This window comes from Scylla paramamosain, chromosome 6 (genome assembly GCF_035594125.1).
Source record: "Scylla paramamosain isolate STU-SP2022 chromosome 6, ASM3559412v1, whole genome shotgun sequence".
NCBI classification, from domain to species: Eukaryota; Metazoa; Arthropoda; class Malacostraca; order Decapoda; family Portunidae; genus Scylla; species Scylla paramamosain.
The window spans coordinates 22,982,311-22,996,996 of NC_087156.1; positions in this window are offsets into that span (position 1 = coordinate 22,982,311).

Genomic DNA, 14,686 nt, shown 5'->3' on the forward strand with positions numbered 1-14,686 from the left:
GAGAGAGAGAGAGAGAGAGAGAGAGAGAGAGAGAGAGAGAGAGAGAGAGAGAGAGAGAGAGAGAGAGAGAGAGAGATTGTGCATACCTATTATATCTAATAAACTCAGAATAAACTGACTAGAAAAAAAATAGTAAGATCATACTCAAACAAACAATCAGAAGCGCTAACCAATTAATATAGAAAGAAGCAACCAGTACATTATGGACAAGTCAGAAAACAACAACGACGTTCTACACTAGCTGGCGAAAACAAGTGCAGACAACAGATGAGCTGCGATTAACAAGTAATGAATCAAAATATCCCTATATTACATCAGCCTTAAAAGAACGGCGATATTACAAAACTCGAGACGGGATGCGATAACGTTCAAGAGACGAGGCTTATGCTCAGGTGGTCCCAGTCAAACAGTCCAATCTGTCATGTGCGCTCCATGATAAGTGGCGCTGCTCAACAAGCAAGTCAGTGCCATCAACGAAGCCTTCCTCGCGTCACCTCTCATTGCGAGTTACGAATTCATGTCTGGTATTCGCTTTTTATTGCCTGGGATTAGGGTCAAGGGATGTGTGTGTGTGTGTGTGTGTGTGTGTGTATGTGTGTGTCTTGTGTACTAATGGTTTATTGACCGATGGGACAGTCATGGTGAATATATTTGCCTGGCTGCAGTAGACAGGATAAGAGCCAAGTTCGTCTTGTCCTGTCACCATAATGTGGAATAAATGTCATACTTTTACGTAACTCAGTCTTAGAGTGATAGGTGTCCCATGCTCAAACCACGGGACCGTGAGCCTCTGTTACGTTGTTTGGCTCGTTGGCGCCACGGATCTTCTGTGTTCCGGTGTTTAACTCAACAATAATAATAATAATAATGAAAATAGCTTGTATTACATCCGTGTCCATTTCATTTCGATTACCAAGGGAGCGAATATTTTTTGACATGAAATTCTACCGTCATCCTTATTCATAAGATCCTCTGTCACCATTCCCTACTTTCATAACTATGAGTGATTATAATCAGTCCCCTTCCTCATTTTCTTCCAACGTCATCCGTTTTAGTTTATCCAATTTCTTTAACATGATACTGTACTAAACATTAGCACTAATGGTACCAATTTAAAGGCATCTTTATATATATATATATATATATATATATATATATATATATATATATATATATATATATATATATATATATATATATATATATATATATATATATATATACGAGTATATATATATATATATATTGGCAGTCTGTACAATCCTCCAGTTGTCATTATTCACAGATCTTTCTGGTGCCACTGCCACCTATACTGCTTTCTATTATCACGCCGGTCTCTTCTTTGACTTAGCTGCTATTTTTCTTATAGCTCATCTTATTCTGTGTTTTCAAAACATGGCATTTCTCGTCACTATTTTTATTCATTTATCTATTTATTAGTTTTATTTATTTATTTTATTTATTGATCCTTTTTTATTTAATTATTATTTTATTATTATTATTGTTATTATTATTATTATTATTATTATTATTATTATTATTATTATTATTATTATTATTTATTTACTTATTACTATTATTTATTTATTTATTTTATCTATTTATTCTTTTTTTTTGTGGGAAGCCCTCATGTGTATAAGATGCCCAAGCCTTCCTGTAGTTCATTCCAGCTTCCATTATTTGCGATTTATTTTACAAATTTTGCATAATCAGCAAGTAAGTTTCTATACTCTTTTACTCATTCCAGCACATGGTGTGTGTGTGTGTGTGTGTGTGTGTGTGTGTTGACAACCGCAATGATTGGATGAAAGAGAAAGTAAGACATTAGTTGTATGTGTGTGCTTGTGTGTGTGCATGTTAGGTCAAGAAACATTGTGTATCTATATTGATAACTTGTTGCTTCTGTGATATGTGGTATGTGATAACGGAAGCGATAACGAATCAATAAATATGGGTAGATAATGCGCTCATCTTGTTCACACACACACACACACACACACACACCATTTACCAAGAAGGCGAAAACATATGACAAGAAGAGCAGAGCGTTGTGGTGGCCTGCAGTGGAATGGCGTGCGGAACAGCAGATCGGCCTTGGGAGCCCGTGAAAGGTGGGAGTAGCAGTCGCTGTCTCCTCCCTCTCTCCTTGTCTGGCTCAATCTGCCAGTGAGAACTGAGAATAGCCGTCGGAGCGGAGACTTAACACACACACACACACACACACACTTTTTAACACGGGTCAGAGCTGATAATGTTTGCTTAGAGACATCGAGAAGATAATATAAATCCTGTATGTATACTCGTAGACCGCTGGTGCTGGCGATGGGCAAATAGAGGAAGTGCACAAGTATGTAATATCGGCAGTGTTACTGAATGGGTGACGACGTTATTCTTTTGTTTTCGCGTCCAACATTTTTATTTACGGTAGCAATAGCTAGAATACCAAAAAAAAAAAAAAAAAATACAACTTTCACGTGTTCTTCATAGTTGTAAGAGTATGACTATGCTGGATGAGAGTCCGTATGGCTACGTGACCAAATGATCAACACACCAGGGAAGCCTTATATCTTTACGATGCAAACGTAAGAACATATAAAATGGCATTCATCGCGGTGGCTTTAAGATACAGTTAAGTATCATGCGCCTGGCAGTGCGCCTCAGCACACGCCCGTCTCCAACGGACGAGCTATCACTGATTACAGCAGGTATCAGTCAAAGGATTATAAGGATGATTTTTGTACTTTTGCGTCCGTAATAAAAATGGTTATAACATTTCTGTTACTGAGTTTGCCCAGGTTTTTGTGTTAATTTGCCGACTTTTCTCTCAACTTCCGCGCACTCAGCCTTGAGAGGAGCTCAATAATTATTGTTCTTCATTCATTGTCGCCATCCGTCATTGTCTCCCAGCACTGTCGATTCTGAACGTCGTAAACGAGCAGTCCAGTGAAACCAACAAACGGGAGCTCTGGTGATCATTGTCATTACTCAATCGCAACTATTTGCACAGATTTGTGCCGCGAGAATGACTGGTAAATATTTTTTTTCATAATGGTTTGATCTACATATTTTTTTTTTCTACTAAAATAAATTAATTATACTGCAAAACATATATATTTCTTATTTTATACATGTGATAGACCTGCAGACATGAACTGCCGAACGAAGCGTCAAATACTTTAGTCATTCTGCTCCATATGAGACACTCACGTTTATCAGACTGACAAGAACACAGTCAACACAACGCTGGAGCAGTGCAGCGGAAACCAAGACAGCTACTTTAGGGAGCGCGGAGGCGTCGACAATGATGACAACGAGTGAACTTTTTTATTCCTGCGGGTTAGGAGTTGGGGGTTTGGGGGAGGGATTTACGGAGGCGCGAAGGTCGTGCTCCGCGATAACAGGCAAGGGAGGAGACAGCTTCCTGTTGGAGCTGAGGCGGTGGCCCTGACAACAACTAATACGCTTGTGTCCATTCAAAAGTATATTTTCTTATGGTAAATAAAGAAAGCAAAGAAAAGAATCTCAACATTTGCCTATGAAAACACACCGTTCAAATTAGATCACACTGTCCGACCCTCGTTTGTCATCGTTGCGACTACGTAAGTGGGTCTGCAATCCTAGGAAAAATTCGTGAATACTTCAAATATATGATGATCTAACAAAGATACCTAAGTCAGCTGCTGCTCAGAGCACTAAAACCATGCCAGCTACGATTTCATGATCCTAGAAAATTAAACATTCTCTCTCTCTCTCTCTCTCTCTCTCTCTCTCTCTCTCTCTCTCTCTCTCTCTCTCTCTACTTACATGACATTTAATTCATATCACACATATCTATGTGCGTGTGTGTCAGCATGTGCACGCATCCGGTAAGAAGGGCAGCATTTCATCATGGTGTCACCACATGTTCATAATTACCGCCTCTGCGAGGTGCCGTAGTGGACTCGGTATTTGTCGACGACCCAAAGTAGTTTCCGGTTAGGACTTTAGTTTCCTTCAACAGCCTGAGTGTTGCCGCACCTCGCCCTTTAGAAAGTGTAGGGTGTTGTGTCAAAGGTGTACCTAATGTGCACCAGTTGCATGCACAACAAATCAGGGCAAGATAAATATGAACCGATGACATAAAACTCGATCTCAAACAGGCGCGGCGTGATCGTACCAACTCATCAGTTTCAAAACAACACATTTGAAACACATTTACACACTGAGATTCACATGCAGAAAATAACTGATAAAAAATAAAGAAAGAAAGAAAGAAAGAAAGAAAGGAATTCAGATGCAAATGCATATGAGATATTTCCAGGAAAATTGAGTGAATGGGATGACAAACTTTTCCCACTGCATTTACACTGATGATTGTTAATTATGTAAAACATATACCATAAGGTATCAGGCCGCAAAGTAGACCAAACTGTTTCTGTAAATCATAGTATTTGTAAGGAAGTTGATATATTTTATTAAAAAGATTTTTTCTTTTTTTTTATGTAGGAAGGACACTGGCCAAGGGCAACAAAATCCAATCAAAAAGAAAATGTCCACTGAAATGCCAGTTCCATAAAAGGGTCAAAGCAGTAGTCAAAAATTGATAGATAAGTGTCTTGAAACCTCTCTCTTGAAGGAATTCAAGTCATACGAAGGTGGAAATACAGAAGCAGGCAGGGAGTTCCAGAGTTTACCAGAGAAAGGGATGAATGATTGAGAATACTGGTTAACTCTTGCGTTAGAGAGGTAGACAGAATAGGGGTGAGAGAAAGAAGAAAGTCTTGTGCAGCGAGACCGCGGGAGGAGGGGAGGCATGCAGTTAGCAAGATCAGAAGAGCAGTTAGCATGAAAATAGCGGTAGAAGACAGCTAGAGATGCAACATTGCGGCGGTGAGAGAGAGGCTGAAGACAGTCAGTTAGAGGAGAGGAGTTGATGAGACGAAAAGCTTTTGATTCCACCCTGTCTAGAAGAGCAGTATGAGTGGAACCCCCCCAGACATTTGAAGCATACTCCATACACGGACGGATAAGGCCCTTGTACAGAGTCTCAGAACACCTAACTTCATAGAAGCTGTTTTAGCTAGAGATGAGATGTGAAGTTTCCAGTTCAGATTATAAGTAAAGGACAGACCGAGGATGTTCAGTGTAGAAGAGGGGGACAGTTGAGTGTCATTGAAGAAGAAGGGATAGTTGTCTGGAAGGTTGTGTCGAGTTGATAGATGGAGGAATTGAGTTTTTGAGGCACTGAACAATACCAACTTTGCTCTACCTAAATCAGAAATTTTAGAAAGATCAGAAGTCAAGCGTCCTGTGGCTTCCCTGCGTGAAATGTTTACTTCCTGAAGGGTTGGACGTTTATGAAAAGACGTGGAAAAGTGCAGGGTGGTATCATCAGCGTAGGAGTGGATAGGACAAGAAGTTTGGTTTAGAAGATCATTAATGGATAACAAGAAGAGAGTGGGTGACAGGACAGAACCCTGAGGAACACCACTGTTAATAGATTTAGGAGAAGAACAGTGACCGTCTACCACAGCAGCAATAGAACGGTCAGAAAGGAAACTTGAGATGAAGTTACAGAGAGAAGGATAGAAGCCGTAGGAGGGTAGTTTGGAAATCAAAGATTTGTGCCAGACTCTATCAAAAGCTTTTGATATGTCCAAGGCAACAGCAAAAGTTTCACCAAAATCTCTAAAAGAGGATGACCAAGACTCATTAAGGAAAGCCAGAAGATCACCAGTAGAGCGGCCTTGACGGAACCCATACTGGCGATCAGATAGAAGGTTGTGAAGTGATAGATGTTTAAGAATCTTCTTGTTGAGGATAGATTCAAAAACTTTAGATAGGCAGGAAATTAAAGCAATAGGACGGTAGTTTGAGGGATTAGAGCGGTCACCCTTTTTAGGAACAGGCTGAATGTAGGCAAACTTCCAGCAAGAAGGAAAGGTAGATGTTGACAGACAGAGCTGAAAGAGTTTCACTAGGCAAGGTGAAAGCACGGAGGCACAGTTTCGGAGAATAATAGGAGGGACCCCATCAGGTCCATAAGCCTTCCGAGGGTTTAGGCCAGCGAGGGCATGAAAAGCATCATTGCGAAGAACTTTAATAGGTGGCATGAAGTAGTCAGAGGGTGGAGGAGAGGGAGGATATACGATCCTCGGCCATTACTGACTCACCGATGAGTAAATGTTGATGCCAACATGTATCCGTCTATTTTTATCTGCATATCTTCTACCTATCTGTCTATCTACCTATCTATCTTAAGAATCACGTTCTATTTGTTATCAAAGAGCAGCCTACAAAACATAGATGTTACCCACACATAAAAGAGAAAACAGACTAGCTACAGTCGTGGAAGAAAATGGTCTTTATATTTGGTGGACTATACTATACAATCAAGCCAGATGCTCGAAGATAAATAGTCCAGGATTAAAATGGTTGTCTTTCAAAATTTTTAATAAAAAAATAATTACATGCAATTTTTAATAAATAAAAAAAAATTAAGTCTGGTCGCGCACATAAGTAAGTAAATTAATGCGTAATTTAATTCTCTCATAAATCACGAGGCAGTATTTTGTAGTTGACGTTTTCTTCTTTGTAATTTGTTTCCTTTAAAAGCACGAAGGTTTACGAGCAAAACGACTCTTCGATCGCCACTCCCAGAAAAGCAGACAAAAGTGTTTCAAAAGAAGTAAGGTGCATTTAGGCAATTCCTGAAGGGTCTTGATGCTCCTCTACTGAAGGAGTTGAAATAGAATAAGACAATATTCTAAAGTTTACTCATGAATGAGATAAGGAAATGAAAAAAAAATTATTCTTTAAATGTTAAAATGGACCGAAGAGGGAACGGAGTAGATAGTGAAGAGTCCTGACAGCGAGGTTGTAATTTGATTGATTGGTTGATTGATCGACTGATTTAAAAGCGTTAGGTGGAAAGAAGAATTGCATACATGCATTTAGCAAGTTAAAAAGAACAGCAATTATACAAGGTGTAACACGAGTTTCTACGGATATTGCCAGAGGTAAAAGTAAGTCGAAAATGTTCTATGCACATTTTGAGGTGTTGTTTAGCCGTAGTGTGAAATTTTAATGTGGCCTGGCGACAGATGCAACGGTTGGGCCTGTCGGATATCCATGGCAGGCTGTCCGTTGTTGAAATTGTGAATTATTCAGTCAGATTTCTACAAGTTTTGGACGTTTACCGGTGATTTACCGATAAACATTACACCACGATAGTATGGATGCAATAAATGACAAAATAAAATAATAGGCTGAGTGGCACCATGTACTGCCTGCTAGGACAGAGAGTGGGAAAGAGAGAGGCTAGCAGCAAATTAGCTGGTCAGTCACACACAGATAACGTCGAGACAGTGACAAGGAATACGTTCAGTTTATATTGCATAACATAAAGTATTGTGAAGAGTGTGGACATGGTGTTTCTCTGCCATAGTAACCCGCCTGACCCGGCCGCTGTATCTGTCGGCAAGCCACATTTGACTTTCACACCACGGCTAAACAAGGCCTCAAAGTGCTTATGGGCATAGAACATTTTCTACATAAGTTAACCTGTACCTTCACCTCTGGCAATATCCGCAGAAACTCGCGTTACACCCTGTGGATTAACAAATAATATTGATGATGATAATAATAATAATAATAATAATAATAATAATAATAATAATATTAATAATAATAATAATAATAATAATAATAATAATAATAATAATGATAACTGATAATAATAATAATAATGATAACTAATAATAATAATAATAATAATAATAATAATAATAATGATAATAATAATAGTAATAATAATAATAATAATAATAATAATAATAATAATAATAATAATAATAATAATAATAATAACAATAATAAATAAAACTAGAAAAAAAGTTGACTATGGCAAGCGATTGAACAGTTAACGATTGAACGCTAATCAGTTAAGAAAAAAAAAAAAAAAAAAACGAATTCATAAGACGAGTCGCTTTTGATCCTACTCAGTTTAGTGTCGTGGATCCGACACCTCGGAATATGAGAGCCGTACTCCATACATGGAAAGCAAAGAAGCAACGCATCCGATGCAGGATATACTTAAGCTCGTGGAGTTTTGTTTAGCAGGAATAGAGGCATGACATCTCCAGGTAAGACTTGCAGTAAAGAACAGCCCATGTGGAAAGATAGAACAATGGAGTGCTCTCACATGAAATAAATGTATCTCCTGTATTAAGAGGTAAACTATTTATTTCTTAGAACATCTTGGGCAAGATCATATATATATATATATATATATATATATATATATATATATATATATATATATATATATATATATATATATATATATATATATATATACTAGATTGTTAATGAATACAAGCAGGTTATCAGTGAATAGCTTTTGAAATTAATATTCTTAAGAAATCATTATAATCAGGAATGTTGACGTTAATGTGGAGACAATGTGAGAGAGAGAGAGAGAGAGAGAGAGAGAGAGAGAGAGAGAGAGAGAGAGAGAGAGAGAGAGAGAGAGAGAGAGAGAGAGACCCTGGTGTCCCCCATCCGCGGTAAGCACTCCCCATCATGGAAGAGTCACCACGGAGTGCAAGGAGTATGCTGACTGTCCTCTCAGCAAATGTTCGCGGCCTCCGCACAAACATTGGCGACCTCACCCATAGCTTTATCCTTAGGCACAGCGTGGACATCGTTGTAGCCACGGAAACTTGGCTAAACGATGAGGTCGAGCCGTCTTTCGGGAGGATCCGAGGATATACCCACTGGTCCTGGAAGGACAGGCATGAGCGAACTGGTGGCGGCGTCGCTGTCTGCTTCCGTGAAGGGATGCAGGCCCAGACGTTGCAAGTGGATACGCCAGCGGTGATGGAGGCACTGTTCCTCCAAATAGTGACGAGGGATGGCGCAGGACTGCTGCTATGTGCCGTGCACCGCCCCCCGCGCCAAGGACCCGGGCCTATAGAATTCCTCACAGATAACATGGACGACATAATGATGAGGCACCGCTGCTCACAAGTGCTCATCGTGGGTGACCTGAACCATCACCTGGAGCGGGACGCCAATGAGAGCCTCCTAACTGTGCAGGGCCTGACGAATTACGTCAGCTTCTCCCACTCACGTGCAGGGAGGGTCGCTTGACCCCGTCAACACTGATGTGCAGGACGGGGCTGTTGTCTGCCATCAGCTTGGGCCTGTGGGAAGCTCAGACCACTGTGCTGTCCTGACTCACATAAACGTGAGAGCGGCACGTGATGAGGCCACAACTCGCTCCATCTGGCTGTGGGATCAAGCCGATTGGGCCTCTCTGCGACAAGCTCTGTGCATGACTGACTGGAACAGTCTACTCTGTGGAGGAGCAGAGTGCAAAGCACGATCCATCACCGCGCGCATACTCGCTCTGCAGGAGAAACACGTCCCACGACGCTGCTTCACCTCCAACCCTTGCCCTTGGTGTGGAATGAGGCACGCGTGGTGCCAGTCCACAAGAGGAACGCCAAGTCTGATCCAGGCAACTACAGGCCAATCTCCCTACTGTCTGTGGTGGGCAAGGTGTTCGAGAGGATTGTGGCGATAGAAATATGTCGCCACATGGATGATAACAGCCTCCTCTCGAACCAGCAGTTCGGTTTCAGAACTGGACGGTCCACCTCAGACCTCCTCCTACTCCTTTTCCGCAACTGGCAAGATGCCCTCGATGATGCTCTGGACACCCTGGTAGTCGCCTTGGACATAGCAGGAGCCTTTGACCGGATGTGGCACGCTGGCCTGCTGGAGAAGCTGCGTGCAAAGGGCATCCAGGGCGACCTACTACACCTGCTGAGTGATTACCTCCAGGACTCTTCACGTTGTCGTGAATGGTCAGGCATCGCCTGCCCTGCCGGTGCGTGCATCTGTTCTACAGGGCTCCGTACTGGGCCCGATCCTGTGGAACCTGTATGTGGACGACCTGCTGCAGCTTGTGCTGGATATATCTGCCTATGCTGACAACTGCACGCTCTCCCACTCCTACAGACGTCAGGACAGCCGGCAAGTGGCTGTTGAGTTTAGTCATAAATTCAACCTGATAAAGGACTGGGGTGAGCGATGGCAGGTTAACTTTGCCCTCAACAAGACGCAGGCGATGGTAGAGTCCCGATCTACAGCTGTCCCCCATGAGATGGAAGGGCGCGTGTAGTTTGGAGACACGGCACTGCCTCTTGAGGACCACATCAGGATCCTCGGAGTGGACGTGGACCGGGAACTACGCTTCGTCCTGCACCTCCAGACCATCGCTCGACAGGCTTGTTTCCGCGTCTCCGCCCTGCGCAGAGTAGCGTCCTTCCTCGACAGCAGAGGAATACTCCTGCTGTATAAGGCACAGATTAGGCCTTACCTGGAGTACGCTGCCCTGTCATGGATGTCTAGTGCACCCACGCATATGAGGAAGCTGGACAAAGTTGAGCGGAGAGTCATGCGGCTGGTGGAGGGCAACCACCTCCAGCCGCCATCACAGGACCTGGCTCCCCTGGACTCCCTGGAACACCGGCGGGATGTCGGAGCGCTTGTGGTGCTCCTCAAGGCCCAGGTACAGGAAGTGCCACACCTGACCAGACTGAGGCTACCACTGCGAGCTGTCAGGAGGAACACGAAAACGGTGTCCACCACTGATCAGCTTGTGGACGTACCAAGGTCACGGTCTAGTCAGCACTTCAGGACCTATACTGCAAGGACTGCCCGCCTGTGGAACACCTTCACCGAGGCCACACCAGCTGTTCAGCAAATGTCAACAGCGCAGGTGAAGCTGGCGGCACACAGGTGGAGGGCGGCCCTTCCAACCCTGATGGTGCTGCTAGTGACATGAACACTTCCCCTCTATATGTCACCGCATATTTCTTCTTTTTTTTTTTTTTTTTACTATTTAAGCATTGTAAATAATTTTACAATTATTAATATAAATGTCAATTTTTTATTACTGTATATAGTAATATTTAAGGTCTTTTAGATAGGGCACGAGGCAAAGTGACCCCTTAGACCTGTAGTTTATGTATATAGTGATGTTTAAAAGAGAGAGAGAGAGAGAGAGAGAGAGAGAGAGAGAGAGAGAGAGAGAGAGAGAGAGAGAGAGAGAGAGAGAGAGAGAGAGAGAGAGAGAGAAATAGCTGGCATGGACTTAATGATTAAGTTACTGGTATCAAGTCAGTAGAGTGGCTTCAAATAATGTTTGATGGATAGGAATGATAGGTAAGTACAGGTAAACATGTTGAACACTGAGACAATCACACGCAGACCTTCCTTTATTTCTTAGGTTTTTATGTTCTTGTTAAAACCAGAAACTAGGTACTCCGTAGCGTCTCTTCGCGAGGCTGTTGATGTTTGGTGAACCGGTCGTCTGACACCCAATACAGCATAATGCAACATGCTCACGAGTGGAGACTGTTGGAATATTCAAGTGCGTGGAAAACTAGATAATTGTGACAGCTGGAGAGAAATGTTCCTATGTTCGTTAGGCAGGTGTAGCGAGCGTTGCCTAAAACTGGTATAGACACGGTGCCTCGAGCCTACACAAGTGAAAGGGGAGGTGAAAGGATGTATGGCAAGGTTGATCCTTGTTTCGTATACGTACTACGTATGTAACGTACGTAGTACATTTACCAAATTATGTCTTGCTTCATTCATCTTGCAAATGACTTGAATATTTTAATTAGCTATGAGCTTCTGACTACATTTCTTGCTTATAGAATTTTGTAGACCTGCGTGACTAATACATGCCTTGTTGTATACCTGTACAGAATACAACTCAGGGGCCGTTACATGAACGAAGGCGTATGCAGTCCCGCCACACTGTGGTATCCTGACGTCCGATACTCCCAGAAAGAGGACTAGTGACTGCAGCCAGTGCGATGGCCTGGTGCACTTCATATAGTTATATAACAGGCTGACGTTATTGTATCTAAATATCTATGTAAGTCACTCACATCGTTTTCGAGGGAAGTATCCGACATAAAGGGCCTACATGTGTACGCGCACACAGGACAAGAGCATTCCCTCATCTCTTATTAGTCTCTAGGACTTGTGGGGAGTGAGGGTCGGTCATCACCACAGTGTGCGAGAGAGCTAATTACGCTCGGTATGTGGCAACATCTGGCGAACTGATCTACTCGTGCCGCATCATGATGGACGCTCCCCTCTCCCCGCACCTGACCGACCCGCTGATCAGGCCACATGACGGAGAACTTCCTGTCGAGATCCTCGAGGCCGCGTCTCCAACGACGCATTCAAAACTGCTTTCCATTCATGCGTATCATGACAGACATTCCCCTTGCATCTAACACCCTCCTTATATCCTCCATTTTATTTGTGGATTTTTTTTCAATTTCACGCTTCTCACATCAGATCGATTTTTTTTTTTTTCCATCCTCTTTATAGTCTAACTCTAAACCATCGTACCCTCTCTCTTATTAAATCACCAGTTCTTATTCATGCGTCCCTCGACCCATGCGGCACTTCACCATTCCAGTGCAGCCACACTTCATACGAGTATGCGTGACTCTTTTCAGCGACAGTCATGCTTACATCCTCACTTCCTTTCCTCACTCCACCACCTACTCGTTAGTTACACATCACAAAGTTCTCCCGCACACTCCGTCACAACATTGCTACACAGGTGCTGCTATCCTTCCTCCTCGTTACTAGTTCCTCATTCTCCGGTAAATAAGAGCGATGTGAGTCAGAACTGCTCCACGAATGACGGAGGGAATGCTGATAGAGTGTGCAGAGAAGCTAAAATTCCCGGTAAAGTACTCAGGACCTTCTTAGAATAGGAGTGCCCCTTGGTATGAGCAGGCGCGCGGGATGAAGAGGGTATACTCCTACTAACTTTCATGTTCGTAAGCTCGAGTAAGGGGAAGGCCACGTAATTCACTCAGTTAGATTAGTTCTATTCTAACGAGTATACACCAGCAGCGGCACCACTACCACCAGCACCACCACCTCCGCCGCCGCCGCCAGCATGAGCAACAACAACAACAACAACAACAACAACAACAACAGCAAAAGCAGTTACGTACTACTAGTACTAGTGCTACTACTACTACTACTACTACCACCACCACCACCATTACTACCACCACTACTACCACCAATACTACTACTACTACTGCCACCACCACCATCACTACTGCTACTACTACTACTACTACTACTACTACTAATAATAATAATAATAATAATAATCATTAATAATAATAATAAGAAGAATGACGTTGATATTTTAGTCTGCATGTTGTCTCCTGAGATCAAGAGACGCTTGAAACTTTCTATTCATTTTTTTTTTTTTCTATGGTGGCACAGTAGAGTGCGTAAGTGACTATTATCTCCACACCGGGAACTGGACTTAGGGTACGAGAAACTGGTCTTGAATGCTCATTGTTGATGTAAGGCAACACTGACTGGTCTAAAGGCCTGGTCACACGATAAGTGGGTAAGAGTGGTGACTCAGTATAAGAGTGGAGAATGCGTGGAAAATGACAGCGTGGACGTGCGGAACTGAACAACCATCCTTGCTCAAGCAGTTTCACCAACGATACAAAACTCCAGCTGAACCGAGCTCTTCAACGCTCTGCTAGGCTGCCACACTTGCCCACTGATCGTGTGAAGACCCAGTGCGTATCCACAACCCTCGTTTCCTCGTACCGGCACCCACTAAACATCATAAGATGGAGTCTGTTGCTACCTCTGACGTACCTCACACTAGAGCCATAAACATCTAGATGAACAACAGATCTTCCATTTGCGTGGAAGAAGGAAACATTACCGTTAATTATTCAGTATAGGGAGCTCCCTGTTCGATAAGAAATTGACTTCATAAAGGTAATAACCTAATACCTAGCATATTTTACTGTGCCTTTACCATGATCCAACTGAACTTATAGTATACAAGGGTGTCATCAATATAGTGCTGACACTCACCTTCACAGTTTTGTTTCAGCGACTGGAAACAGTATTACAAGCCTCTGATGTATTGTTGTGGAGAGGGTAGATCCGCTGATTCTTGTGCTGTACATACTGGAGACATGCATAACAGCAGCCTTTCGCCAGGAACTGCAATGTTCCCTCTAATCCTGTTCCTGGTGTTATGGCTCCCCGCATGTTAGTGTTTTCTTTCCTAACTGGTGGACTGAAGTAAAGCTTGTACATGTCGGGTAACATTCGAAAGTATTTTTCAAAGTCAAGAGGTTCACATTCTTGTAGTTCCCTTCATATTGGGATGCAGCTCCCACGGTCTTGATGCTGAAGCCAGTCTTTAACCCAAACCCTTCGTTTTTTCCCTTATCCACTTTTCTTTAATACTTTTCCTGCTGCAAGGATGCACAAGAAAGCTGTTTTGCGCCTGCGAATGTATTTTTGGACCATTACTATTCTTGTGTAGCAATCGTGGGTAAACGAGGCACTAAGTCACTTTTTTTTTTCCTTTTTGCCATCATCCTAGCGTGGGTATTTGGTCACTTTTTTTTTTTTTTTTTACTTAATTTAATTTTATCTTTTTAATTTATTCATATATTTATTCAATTAAATTTTAACATATAATATATTACACACACTTATTACTTCACACACGCTTCATTCACTACTGTCCTTTGTCAGGGCAGGGAAGAGGGGTGGGTAACTCACCTGGACACACGAAGGAAAGTTACGTGCACTGAACAGAGCGATG